General features: G+C 41.2%; 1 protein-coding gene across 1 annotated transcript in view; it reads left to right on the forward strand.

Moving 5' to 3' along the window:
* The first annotated feature begins 3,543 nt into the window (after positions 1-3,543).
* Positions 3,544-14,876, forward strand: part of PAFAH1B1 (platelet activating factor acetylhydrolase 1b regulatory subunit 1) — a 55,998-nt gene continuing 44,665 nt past the window's right edge. The window contains exon 1 of the mRNA XM_083587877.1: positions 3,544-5,112. The gene's annotated coding sequence lies outside the window, so the exon portion shown is untranslated. The remainder of the gene's footprint in view (positions 5,113-14,876) is intronic.

The following is a 14,876-nucleotide window of genomic DNA, read 5'->3' on the forward strand; positions in this document are numbered from 1 at the left end:
AACTGATCACATGACGCGGTGCATTAACCCCATTTGAATGGCAATGTGCATCACCTTTGGAGGGCCTGTCCCCCTAAAATATTTGACCCTTGGAAACCTAGGATTTGGCTGCTGTGGAAGTGAAGGAGTGCTAGGAACTGACCTTCTGTACTTTAAGTTTCTTACCTGATTGAATGCAGAATCAGGGCCCCATATCAGGGACTCTGATAGAGAACTGTTAGGAGTTAGGTGCAGATGTGGGAAAGGACCTGGAAAATGCATCCGATCCTTTTATAAAAGGAGTTCTGGAGGCAGGGAGAGGGGCCGGATCAGAGGATCACACATGTCCCTAACAAGTCAGAGACAGATGGAGAGAAAACTCCTGGATTAGTAACCTTGGGCACTCAGTGAGTGGTAGTCCTTATACGAAGAAAGGAGCAAACCTGAGTCCCTAAAGGGACTAAGTGTAGACAGGGAAGCAGACCTCATGTAGTGTATCCCTTTACCTCAGTGTTTGGAGACCTGGAAGCATGGATAGCTTCTGGAAAGGATGGATAGCTTCTGGAAAGGAATGGCAAGATTTTCGCCTTCTTCATACCTGTCCCAGAAGAAAAGCCAAGTCATAGTAGTTTCAGAAAGTAAGGACTGCACTTACTGTTTGTAAGAGAGCTTTTAAGTTGGGATCACTGGCATGGACAGGGGCAGTGCTTTTTTCCTAAAAAAATGTTTAGGGGTACTCTCATTTTCCTACTCTTATTGAAATACTGCCCCTCAAAGAGGCCAAACTTAGATTCTGCGTCCCCCCAGAAAAAAAGCACTGGACAGGGGTATTTAGAACATGCTGTAATACCTAATAAAAGCTGCTGAGGTTGGTATTGAGAAAGGGAAGCATGATGAGCCCCTGTCCTAGAGTGGACAAGACTGGCTGAGCTCCATTAATTTCACTGAATCTACTCTGAGTAGAACTTAGATAAACAGTGTACTTGCTGCAGTTTCAACCTCTCTTTCCTCTGTGTTTTGCCACGGTCTCCAATTAATATAATGGGCACATCTTATTTAACAATAGACTCAAGTAATAATGAAGGCAGATTGGATATTGCTAATGGGGAAAACAATTGTTCCATTCTGTGAGTGAGACTAAATTCAGATCTACGCTATGTGCCCTAAGCATTTCAACCAAACAACAGTTGCTAAATTATTAGAATGCTATGGTATATTTGTATGCTTAAGAAATAAACATGTAATATAAATTTCTGGTGCCTCACCGAAGCTTAGATGATATTGTGAGACCTCAGCCCACTGAAATTCTCTCAGAAATTCTTTTTATTTTATTTGAAGAAAAAAACTCCCACAGATGATCACAGAGAAGCCTCTTTGATGCTATACACACATATCTGCATGCCCAATCTTCAAAGGCTTTCTTTTTTAACAGAGCCATGGTTTAATACTTTTTAAAAGTTTTGTTCCTATTTCATACACCATTTGATCTTGTCTTCAATCATGCGAAGTGAGCTTTAAAATATAGTTTGCAGTCTTTCATTCCTTTTACTAGTCTTCCCTACTGAAAAAGCTCATAAAGACTAACGGCCCTTCTAGGCAAGACTGCATATGTTGGTTCTTTTTCATTATTAGCATGCTTCTGTCACATTCAAGACAGCAGGGAGACCTGATTTGTTACTTAAGAGCCATTAATAGATTACTACATCATAACTGAGTAGAAGCCATTTGTCTCCAGAAGTCAGGTGTTTAGCCAATTGCAATCAAGCAGGCTGGATGCACATCTGCTTTAACACTGGTCTTACCTGTTGTCTAATCTACTGTATATTTTGGAAACAGTTTGTCTGTCTGTCCATCTGTGCTCTATAGGTTTGGCCACCTCTTTTGAGATATTGCTGCCAAATTTGACACGAATGTTCCTGAGGTAGGGGCTGCAGTCTTGGTTGACGTTTGAATGCCAAGTGCCATTTTGAATCAAGATGGCAGACTAAAATATGACTAAAACTCACAAATTACACTGTCCATCTAAAAATCTCACAGGGGTTGTGTTATTTGAATTCCTAGGCAGTGCTGGACTGCTAGTGGGAGCTTGAAGGATACTAAAGGTTAACAAGAGGACTTTCCACAATTTTCATCATTTCTGACCATTGGCCATTATGGCTGGGGCGGATGGGAGGAGGACTCCAACAATATCTGGAGAGCTGCAGGTTAGCTGCCCCTGTTGTAGAGGGTGAAGCACCATTTACAACTCCTTACATAACACGTCTGCATTATATATTAAAGTCAATTCAAGTTTCGTTCAGACCAATTCACCCATGCACCTCCATCTAAGCCAGATGGATTATACCTCTCTAACAGGATGAGTACCAGGAACCCTTGAGAGGAAACCTTAATCCCAATCTGTGTTAAAGTGGATGCTGGAAGGTATTATTTTCATTCCCACCATGTATTTGTCACATTCAACACTTCTTCTATTCTGCTGCAGTTCAACTTCCACCAAAAACTAAACTAGAAACTATACAAAATTTTGAAAAACAGTTTCTCAATTCTATTAATAAAACAATAATGAACAAAGCAAACTTCTTTTCTGAGTCACAACATTATGTGTCATGCTTGGTTGTTGTTGTTTTGTTGTTTTTTTTGCTATTGTTATGTAATGTATTTTGTGCTTTTATGTTGCAAACCGCCCTCAGATCTTCAGCTGAGGGGTGGTACATAAATTTAGTAAATAATAATATTAATAATAATCCATCTCACCAAAGTCACGACAACTGTGAATAATGTGTCAACTCGGTCTGCTGTCCAGGTGCTAACTTGATGGAGAAGCACAAGTCCCTCCACTTCTCTCTCTTCAAATTTGGCTCCAACTGTATTTCAGATAGAGGACTCCTTTAATAGCTGTCCATCAAACAGAGGAGAGTTCTGCAAATGAAGACATAGAATTGAATCATAGAATTGTAGAGTTGGAAGGGACCCCAAGGGTCTTCTAGTTCTGCCCACAACTGTCCCTGGGTAGGCTTGAACCATCAGTCTTCTAGTTGACCATAAGCAGCATTGACCCACATGCCCATCCTACCTCCTATGCAGTTTAGAGTCCATGAGACCTGCTTCCAAGCAGACATGGGGTAGCCAGGTTGGTTTTGACCATACACAATTTTGGCTTTACACGCTCTCCTTGGAATGTAACCCCAGCGTGAATTGAGTCGCCGTGTATGTAACTTTAAGAACAGCAACCTTTGTATACTTGTTTTCCTCTTCCCTTCCCATTCCCTTTTCCTCCAATGTGGTGTCTATTAGACTGTAAGCCTGTGCCCAGGTTAATCTGTGTACTGTCCTTAGGAAAATTAAAGTGCTTTGTAAATGATAATTTACAGCAACAGTATTTTCCCAGTATACCCTTGCCTCCACTTCCTTGTGAGTTTAATTTTAGATTACTAGCTTTTCAGACAGCAAACTGTAGTCTTATACTTTGCAACCCCCGCCACCCCTTTGGAATGAAAGTTCAGAATGAAACTATTAATTGGCCAAACTTTTAACTCTTAGCTATTTTGGGATTTTTAAATTTTATTTTCTTCTTTGAATTGTATTGTTTGGGGCCATTTCGATGGCTGAAAGGTTGTATTAGAGAACAAAACACCTATGCTGGTATTTCCACCTACGTGGTGCTGTTAGCACAACTAAGACTGACACTATTGTTATTCCAAAGCCTTTTTTGAGGGTGTGAGAGAAGCGCTATGAATACTTTTATAAAAAAGGCACATTGAAGTAAAAATAAATGAATAAGACCACCACCGTAGTTTTTTACTTGGGAATAAGACCTATGGAACTCAGGAGGTTGTACGTAGAGATTTAGCTTGTAACAACATAACGATGTAAGAGATGTTGACAACAAATTTTAGTGGAACTAGACTGTGTAAGAGAATTTCCACCTGTTCTGTAAGAAAAACGTGCAAGAAGACGTTAGTAATGTCATTAATAATATTACATTTATATTGCTGCCCATTACTGTATATTTCATGGGTGGTTTACAAAAAAAAGCTAAAAGATAATGAAAATGAACCCCCCGTCATTTAAGAAACATAAAAGACATGATTGTTCATAAAATAAATCATTGGCTAAGAATTTTTTTCTCCGCTGCTTGCCTGTGAAGGATTACTGATTTCTGCGGGTGGGTTGTTATTGTTATTTTAAAAGGGGGTCTTTAATTTTAAAATATTGTTTTGACAGCGCGACTTGTGAGCCGTTTTTGAATTTTAAAATGATGATGTTGTTGGTGCTGCGGTTCGTCCGCCGCCTTGAGCTCGTCAGAAAACGCGACGATCACAAGGACGATTGTTTGAAATTAAGACCAATAGAAGTATTTTAATAATCATAACCATAATTATATTGTTGATGAGTGTGATAAGAGAGTAACAATGGTGAGTGTAAACAGGAGAGGGTTGAGGAGAAACCGACCGACCGCCACACAGGCAGAAGCGGCCAGGCGGGCTGAGGTAAACTGGCCGCGGTGCATGTCGGGAACAGAGTCCGGGCGGGTGTTGCTGCTGCTGTGGCGGCGGCGGCTACCCTCGTCGTCGTCGCCGCCCACCCCGCGCCGCCGCCTTCTCCTCGGCCGCGCTGCACGCCGGGAGTCGGCGCGCGTCGGCCTCCCCGCAAGATGGTCTCCGGGCTGCTATCCCCTCCCCTCTCCGCACATGCGCAGTTCTTAAAGCGGGCCGAGCCTGCTCCCTCCTCCGCTGCTGCTCCCTCCCTCCTTCCTTCCTGGCGGCCGGGGCGCCACTGACAAGACCGGGGCGGGAAAAGGGCGGTCGACGCCGCTGCTGCTGCTGCCGACGACGACGAAGGAAAACGACGACGACGAGCGCGACGACCATTACCACCGAAGAAGGAACACCGCTGCGACCCCTCCGCCTGCCCCTCCTCAGCCAGCCTCCTCCCACAAGCTTCCTCCATCTTCTTTCTCCACAAGCCGGCAAAAGGGGAGGGGGCCGAGAGAGCCCTTCTTCGGCGAGGCCGGCTGTGTGCCTCCCCCGGGCCCAAGGAAGCGACCAGCAATTCCCCCCCCTCACAGTACGCGCTCGCCTCGCGTGCGGAACCGGCGCCGGTGAACTGGTGGGAGCGGCCTCGGAGGCTCGGGTAAGGCCGGCCGGCTTCTGGGTCCAGCGGGAGAAGGGAGGGTGTCACACCTATAAGGCGCGACACGGGCTTGTACTGTGGCGCTTTGCTTTATTATGGCTTTATTTATTCATGTATATTGGGCGCGGGGTGAACGGGCGGTAGGCCCCGGCTTGGGGCTGCTCGTGTTGCTGCTGTTGCCGCCGCCGCCGCCGCCTCCTCCTCTCCCTCCTTCCTTCCTCGCTTCTTTCCAGCTCGCTCTCAAAATGGCCGCCGCGCCCGTTGATATTGAGACGGGGGTGGGGGGGAGGAAGGGAGGAGAGAAGGAGAAAGGGAGGGATGAATAAGGCTTCCCTCCCTTCTCTCTCTTTCTCCGACTCGCATCCTTACCGTCGTCATCGCGTGTTTGTGTTTTGCCCCCCTTCACGCCCCAACCTTCATTCGTACGTCTCTCTGAAATGCACGCTGCCCATTCTTCTCCTCTGTCGGATACCCCCCTCTCTTCTCCCCTTCTTTCCTTAGGTGACTAGGCAAGAAAAACGCGTATGGCGTGCTTTCCTTTGCTCCCGCTCATCCACCCTCCACACACAAACGTTGTTCTTCCTCCTGGCCTTTAGCCACCCCTGTACTATGATTACCTCTCCTCTTTCCCCGCACCCAGCATCTCTCCTGAACATCTCTCCATGCACCCACCTCCTGCCAAACGGCATGACCCTGTTTAGTCTTTTCTCGGCCCCCCCCCATAGTAGGTGGGTGGGTATATTGGTTTCCCCTCTTTACACCCCCCTTTTGATATATTACCCTTTCTCAGTCTCCAGTGGAATCAAGGTTATTTTTGCTCTTTCATCCTACTTTCCCTTATAATGGGAGTGGGGCACGTGTGACCCTCTCTAGTGGGGCTGCGCCTTGTTTCTCCTCTTCCACACCCATCTTATAGGTGACACTTTCTTGTCTTCTAATAGGAAGCGAAAGGGCTTCTTTTCCTTCTTACCCCTCTTTCCTGTTAGAGAGGGTGTACAAATGAGTATATAGTTGCCCTTTGACTTCCAATTTTGTTTATCTATAGAGGAGGTCGGTGGCCCCTCACCTTGGCTGAGAAACTAGCCTCCCTTTAATGGAGAATCTGTTACATTTTCCATTAAAGGATATAGATTTTCCATTGGAGGGAGGGGAGAGGCTCCTAATACCGCTGTTTTACTATTATCTGAATTCTCAGCATCCCTCTCCAGCTGGATGTGATCTTTTCCAGTTCTTCAGTTCCTCAATTCTGCCGTAGCATCTCCGCCCCATAATCCTGCGTTACTGCATTTCTCCCCTCCCCTCTGTACACACCTCTTCATCTCCTTTCTCTAGCTGGAGGAGTCTGATCACACCCTTTGCTCTCTGGTTTTTCCCCATTCTCAAGCCATCTTTTAAAGCATAATTTGTTGGTACCCTCTACCTCCTACTACCACAGCATCTCTCTACATCCTCTGTTCCTAGCTCTATCATCTCCCCTTCTTGCATCTGCTTTGTCACTCTGAAACCTCATCATGCTGCCTTGCTTGAAGGCCCTTCGTGCTCTAGTCTAGACCAGCCTTTGCACCCATCTTACTTTTGCTTCTGACATTCAGAATCCTGCTTATCTTTAGCTTTAGTCCTCTACTCCCAGCTCTGTTGTTATATCTGTAGTATTTCTTTACTAGCCTTTTATTCTTGAATCTCCCTTCTTGCAACCTCCGGTCCATTTTTCAGTTCCATATTTCTGTAAGCTTTGTCTCACAGCCCACAACTCTGGTCTCCTACCACACTCTTCTTTCATTATCTTTTCTTCATATTTACTGCCACTCCACTGCTTGACCACCTGCATTCCATAATGATGTTTTCTTCTGGCGACTTCACAATAAATGGGGTGGAGGAGGTTGTAGTGATAGTGACCCCAATAAAGGCCTGGAAGTAAAGAGGAAGTCAGGTTGAAAGGAAATATATCATAGATCTCTTCCCCCCCCCCGCATGCTCCTTGCATTTCTTTATTCCTTTCTTGTTGACAAAAATGGGAGGAGAATTACTGTTTGTTGGCAAGTTGGCATGCTTCTCTGTGTTGTTTGTTTTAAGCAAGATGAGTGTTGGGGTACTGGCTCATTAAAATAAATGATCTGTGGTACACAACATAAAAGAGATGTCTGGCAGCTCTAATCTGGTGGTCTGTCAAAAGGCCCTTTTCCACCAATCTCCCTGCAGTGACTGAGTAAGAGAAAAATCATTTCTAGGAGGTGGCTCAGACCTTCAGAACAAGCTGCAGCAAAAATGGGAGGAGGATGTGATGGAAGACTTAGGGAGATCAGATTCCACATGTTGGGGCTTAGAACCTCATTGCTGGTAGAACCTCATTGCTGGCAGCTTCAAGAAGAAATTGCCCTTTTGAAAGATGGGGAGGAGGAGGAGTGATGCTAGAGATGCCAGCAAGGAATCCCATCCCATTAAGGGGCTTGTTTGTTCTGTATTGTTCAGAATACAACTCTTATTGTAACAATTTAGCTTTGTGATTCTCTCTTCCCCTTTACCTTACTTCTGTGAAGAAGTTAAGGTGGGTCACACACTTATAGGAGAGGTTTTTGGAGTGGTGATGTGGGTGGGGGAAAAAGAAATTATGCACTCAGCCTCTGAGACTAGTCACATCCTATCTTATTTGCTTTAGTAGCATTGGCTGGGGAAAAAAATGTTCCGATACTACTGCAGTATGGCTTGATTGATGCAGGTCAAATATTTTTGCAGTGAGTTTCCTAGCCATGAGTGTTGGAAGCTATACTAACATTTTTCACTGTACCTCTCCCTCTGTCCACCCAAGGGGGGGGGGAGAATAGTAATGTATTTAGGTGCATTAACCTGTTTGCATATTCAATTTCCCCCTGGAATTCTTTAACATCTTGCTACTGTGCATATGTCACATTTGTAGACTGCACTATCGGTTGTGGAGGAGGGGGTGAAATGGTCCGAATTCTCAGATTTATAATTAAACAATTGTGCACCATTGAATTGCTTGGCGGTGTGGGACAGGATTTTTCAGTAGCTGAATTATTATTATTATTATTATTATTATTATTATTATTATTCAAAGTGGTTTAGAATATCCCTGAATCAGATATTTTGAACAAAGAGAACACTTTTAACAAAAGCCTCTGCCACAGATACATTAGTTTGTCAGTAATGTTTTGTGTGTTCTTGTTTGGTTGGATTGTGTTTATGGAGGGCGAGTACAGCGAGCACAGCCATTGAGGAGAAAACTGGGTGGAGTAAGGCAGAAGCTGTGAAATGGCTAGATTACCCTTTTCATAGCATCCACACCACCCATTTTCTGCTTGTGTTTTTGCTGGAGTGGAAGGTATAGTAATTGCAGTAACAATGAAGTCTGTTCTTTAGGGAGGAGTCTAGTGGTATAGAAATCAAGTGAATGTAGTAGTCTTTATTTATCTCACACCCCCCCTTCCGTAGATCTTGATTTGTCTAGCAGTAAAGTAGCCAGTCAATGTTGGAAAGCAAGGGTTTTTGTTGTTGTTTGATTATCTTTCTGATTGAACAGATTTTCACTTTTTTACTTCATTTGAGATATGATATATTTACACAAATAGTACATATCAAATTTCTACATTAGTGAATGGTGACTTCATTTGTTCTTACATTTTGTGGTGGTTTTCTGTAGCACCACAAGTCTCCTCTCCACAAGTACGATCAAATTGAGCACTGTTATCCTTTGACACATTTTTAAAGAGTACAGAAAAGATGTAGGACAAAAGGATATGGAAAACACTCTGATGGAATGGTAAACATGATGTTTCATCTTTCTTTACACTTACCTAATGAAGGATGGCAGTGTTCTCATTGATATTCAATCTTTGTCATGCCAAATCCAATTCTTAACAAGGGTGAATATACATAGATTGTATCGGACAAAGCACAATTTGATTCTTATCAATATGGGTGTGGATTAACCTGTACCATATACAGTATAATTTTTAGCATTTCTTTTATGAGTGGCCACTGTTTCCTGCATTTCTTCAAACCAAATAGTTTGGTTGTTTGCTAGAGTGTCTATTGTATAAGGGGACTCAAACTCTAAATTGACTAAAACCATTGACCTTGAGATTTGGGTTGACCCTGAATACTGACACTTAACACAGGAAGAAAATGCATATATGCAAAGAAAAAAATGGGAATTAATAGGATTATAGGTCCTGTTCTGTCTCCTCCCACTTTCAAGGCTTATTTATATATATATAGTTATATAGATAGTCTTTTTAGCTTATTATATGCTTATATGATTTGCTTGTTGATTATATAATCTTCCTTTTGGCCTTGCCGAAGTGCAACCTAAAATGGAACACGTTTTAAATGTTTTGTAAAGTTTGTTGCAAGATTTAATATACTTGCTTTTGGGTTAGAATGTCACACATTGCCTTTGAATATAATCCAGAAATTAAAAGGGTCTTAATTATTATATATAGTGATACTCAGTGTTGAGGTGCTTTTATTTTGTGAATAGGTTAAAGTTGTCATTAGGAAAATCTGTTTTTGGTGTTTTTGTTGTTGTTGTTGTTTACTTCCAAACGGTACTACTATAAGACTTCGAAGGATGCCTACTGTTCTAGCCTGTGGTATTTACATTTCAGGTGGCAAAAAGGTTTGACCCTTTCTATATTTTTCAGTGCCTGTTTATGGGTGGACAATTCATGTCTGACACATAGTGAATACAGAACAAAGATTGTAGCTGTCATTATATTAGCATAAAATTTAACATTATGTTGTGAATGTTGGTGTGAACTTCTGCATCCTGGTGTGTGTGTGTGTGTGTGTGTGTGTGTGCTTATGTCCTTAGAAGTATGGGAAACCTTCCCTAGTAAAAGGATGCATTGTCATGTTCTCAGCCTCTGTAAAAATCTTTCTGGTTTATGATGTTGTACTCTGCAATTTCCATTCTTTCCCTTTTAAATTGTACCTTAAATTGTTTTGTAATATAGCTACATTATGCCATGCATAATCTTTGTCAGTGCTGTAAGCTGAGTCATGGAATCAGCTGTGCAAATGGAATCATATCTGGGCAGAGGTCTCACTGTTCATTAGTGCATTTAGAATTGCAATCTAAGAGTTCATAAAGTGAATTTATGGCTTCTTGGAGAATAGAGCCCAGATCTAAGTCCGGTCAGATTCTTAACTTTTTTGTATTGCTGTACTTAATTTTTTCTTGATTCCTGTTCATCCAAATCTTCATTTGGGACAGTTACTGTCTTAACTACGTTCTTAGCTTCTATACCATGTCTTAGGCATGATATGGTAGAGATGCCACTCAAGTCATCTCTCAGTAGAACTTATAAATATGCATCAGAGTGGATTTAGAACTTCACTTTTACTAAATACTATAAAAAAACCTCCTTTGGATGATTTGTTGATTGTTCAGTGTTGGACTTTGAAATAGTGTTGGACTTTGAATGGGAAATCCCAGGTTCAGATGCCTTCTCAGCTTTGAAGTTTATAAGCTAACCTTAGACCGAGGGAGAATCACTGGTTCAATGTACATCACAAGGTAGTTGTGAGAATAGAAGGGAGCAGGGACATAATGTATACCCTCTGAGCTTACTGGAAGAAGCTGGGATAACTTTTCAGAATATAAAATTTAAGAAATCATGAACAACTGAAATGTAGGCAAGATTACAAGTATTTAAACAAGGGTAAATTCAGGAATAGGACTAACAGATTGTATCAAACTTAAGTTCTACTCAGAGTAAACCTATTGGAATTAATGGACCTAAGTTAGCTATGTCCATTAATTTCAGTGAGTCTGCTCTGAGTATGACTTAATGTTGGATACCCAACATTACCCATACCCATTGTATATTATTATCAAACTGTGTGGCATAATGGGAAGTCAAAGATAGCAATAATATAGTGAATAGGATACACACGGCCTGTCAAGTTAACCTTGTATGCTACCAGTCATAATTGGAACTCTGCTTCTGTCAACTGTAAAACAAGGGAAAGGATGCTTAGCTACGCTTGAGTACCACACTTGCCTTAGCACTACTTTTAATGGAAGATTAACAGTGTCTTTATTTGGACATGGGACAATGTCTCTTAAATAGGATAAACCTGGATTGAGACTATAAATTAGAGTTCTGGTTTTGGAAGTTGTGGGTTCAGTTGCAATAATCTGGGCTGGGCAGTCATTAATTCTTAATGTATGGTGTTTGCTAATTAAGGTGGGGTTTCAAATGGAACATTGTTTGGCTTATACGTCACCTAATCTAGTCTACCATGCACTTTAAGAGGAAAATTAAAGGACTGCTAGGAGTTTGACAGACTTGACTGCTGCTGCTACTCATTGACAGTGTACTCTCTTCAATACAAATGCTAGGAATCAAATGTCTTCATTCAAGGCTACCCCATTAGCAGAGAAACATCTATGTCTATTAAAAATTGACATGCATCAGGACGATTTAAATCATTATTGTAAATCAAGTTCCCCATTTCTGATTTATTTTTTTTGAACAGCATGCCTGCAAACTAGTTGCTATAACAATTACCACATATTGGCTGATAACTAAATGAGTCATTATAGGATTACAATTTAAAACATTTGGCCTTGCAGCCCATATGTCTTTTGCACTGCAAAATTATACCTGCTTAACTAGAATTCAGCTTTGTCTGACTCTACATATATACAAGGATACTAAGCAAGATCACTTGCTTGAAGGCTCAAGATGCAGTCAAAGTCAGATTTACAGCTCAGTCTCAGAAGTAAGTGTTCAGAACTTTCCTGAAAAGGAACTGGTGGTAGTTACTCAAAAAGTATTTATCAATGAGATGGAAGTGTCAGTGCTGTTTAGCTGTTGTAAACACTCATAATTTGAGAACAGAATACATGGCAGAGTTGAGATACTTGGATGGCGTAAAATAGGAGTACAAGAATATTAATGTGGGTCCCATACTGATGAGACACGTGATGGCATCTCCTGAGATGTGACACCTTTGACACCGTAGTCCCTAGGTCCCATAGAAAGCACACAATAACTGATGATGTATAACTTCTTATGTTTCTTATAATGCTTCAGTTCAAAAGTTTGATATGTCTGTATATGACTTTATTACGGAAGATTTAAATTGCTGTCATGACTCAGTTTTATGGTAAATGTAGACTTTAACCAGGTTTCCTTTTTAAACATTGGCTAAAGAGAAAAGAAAAGCCCTACTGGAATAGGCCAAAGGCCCATCTAGTTCAGCACCCTGTTTTCACAGTGGCCAACTAGATACCCAAGGGAGGCCCACAAGCAGGACCTGAATGTAGCAGGATTCTTCCCATTGATTCCAAGCCACTGGTATTCAGAGACATACTGCCTCCAACTATGGAGGTAGAATACACCATTGTGGGTAGTAGCCATTGCATAATTGTAGATTTAGTATAATTGAAATTTATAAAGTTCAATCCAAAATACATTTAGTTCCCCCCTCTTGTAAGAACTTAAAAAAACCCATACAAACAATTTAATTACTTTTATCAGTGATATCTTCCCAAATAAAGTGATCTGTCAGCTTAACAGATACACAATATATTTTTAGCCATTCTGTTCTAAGTTTTCTTACAGGCAACAGTAGGAAGTTCATACAGTGTCAGTTTGAGTACTGTCAACTTCATTCCAAACACTATTTTAAAATTTCATCCATCCAAATTCCTGCAGTGCTTTTAGGTGGTTTAGTTATGCTTACAGTGTTAAGAATGTTGGTATGTTTGTTAAATAAAAATTTGCAGTCTTAAGAGGTTGCTCTTGTAAAGTAGTGTCTGATAATGCATTAGGAGAACAATTTTAAATGTGCCTTTTAAGTTGAGGTATTAAATGAAGCAATTGTTCTGACAATTCTGAAACATTGTGTGCGCTCAGCTTAACCAGCAATGAGTTGTTTAAGCTTAATGTGTCCAACAAGTTTTTGGATGGATCTTTTGGAACAAAAAGGTTTTCTCTGAGGGAGCCACTTACTGGTGCTCCAAGCATCTATGAAGCTATTGTTTCTGAGATGTCAAATTTCTCTTCCCATTCTTTTTTTGACACATCATGGAAATGTTAACCTTACTGTTTTAGATGATTTTAGCATTCTCTTCAGCATAATTTTCATAATGCTTTTCATAATTTTTGCTTCTGAAGTATTTCTTTAAAGTGTATCTTTGTTAAGAGATTGGACACAGAAAATCAGCGCTCAGCTAGTGCTGAAATGGCACTTGAAGGGATATCTACATTGTGGACTTAAAGCAGATTAACAATTGGGGCTGTTTGAGAGCAATGGTTGTTTAGGGGCTAAAGTATGGGGAATGGGTTCAGGTTTGAATTCTGCTTTGCATCTCACTGAGTGGGTTTAGGAAAGCTAGTCAACAGTGTTTGAAGCTTGATGATAATTTAATGGCATGTCTGAACTGACAAGGCATCAGCTGGTGAACCACAACTTTAAACAAATGGTTTGAAGGGAACTTGCAGACTGTGGTTTGGTGTGATGCTTGAATCAATAAACTATAGTTTAAAACAATGCTCTGCCTCTGGAGGCTACTTCCTTGTAGTGAACTTGCAAAGCAGAGAAGATAAAAAGCAATGCAGGCAAGCTGCTGTAAGAAAAGAAGAAGAAGAGTTTGGACTTGATATCCCGCCTTTCACTCCCCTTAAGGAGTCTCAAAGCGGCTAACAATCTCCTTTCCCTTCCTCCCCCACAACAAACACTCTGTGAGGTGAGTGGGGCTGAGAGACTTCAACGAAGTGTGACTGGCCCAAGGTCACCCAGCAGCTGCATGTGGAGGAGCGGAGACGCGAGCCCGGTTCCCCAGATTACGTGACTCTTAACCACTACACCACACTGGCTCTCACGTTTGTATGTCTGGTTAGCATAACAACCATCATTACAATATTGTTTAAATTCAGCCATCGTCTATTTGCTTTATCTACCAACAATGCAGTCCTAAGGCATACAGCTCAAAGCTTCTTGGAGGAAGGACAGTATAGAGATGTAACCAGTAAATGAAGATGAGAACACCTAAAGTGACCATAGGATTGTATCCAGTGCTAATCCTATTCAGAGTAGACCCGTTGAAAATAATGGCTGACTAATTTGAGTCCGTTAATTTAAATGTGTTTACTGTGTGTCTACTCTTAAGAAAGTTTAGTTGGATACAACCCAAGCATTTTATTCTTTGGAACATCTCTATGCCTGGATCAGAAGATGTTCATAGATTGTATTGTCCATTGGTATTAATCAGACTTTATCAGGAGATGTTTCTGATGAGAACACTCTATTTTATAATCAGTGATTAATTGGTGCAATCAAAAATTTTCCTACTTTAATTACTATTGACTTACGGTATCTGTCCTTTCTCTTTAATGCATATGTTTTAATCCATTTCCTTTTGGAAATGGATTCATAGTTATTGTCAGGTAACAAAAATAATGATTGATTTAAGATGGAATATACATCTTTTTGTTCATACAGTTTCAGTATGATCTACTTTATGTAATCCTGCAGCTGGTCAGAGGTGGACTATGTTTACAGAGTTTTGTAGTTGTAGTATGGTTGTCTTGCCGAAAGACTTACCTCCTCCAAGCAGAACATTTTGCCCATCAGTGGCTTTCTCTTATCCCACTCAGTCACTGCATGTAATCCAGATAAGTAATCCATGGAGAACTGATGTGTACTGCACTGAGTTGCTAAGTGGCTTAAAATGTGATGATGTTTTTCTCCTTGACCATGAAAAATGAGAACTCGTAACACCATGATGGTGT

The sequence above is a fragment of the Podarcis filfolensis genome (genome assembly GCF_964270895.1).
Source record: "Podarcis filfolensis genome assembly, chromosome: 15".
NCBI lineage: Eukaryota > Metazoa > Chordata > Lepidosauria > Squamata > Lacertidae > Podarcis > Podarcis filfolensis.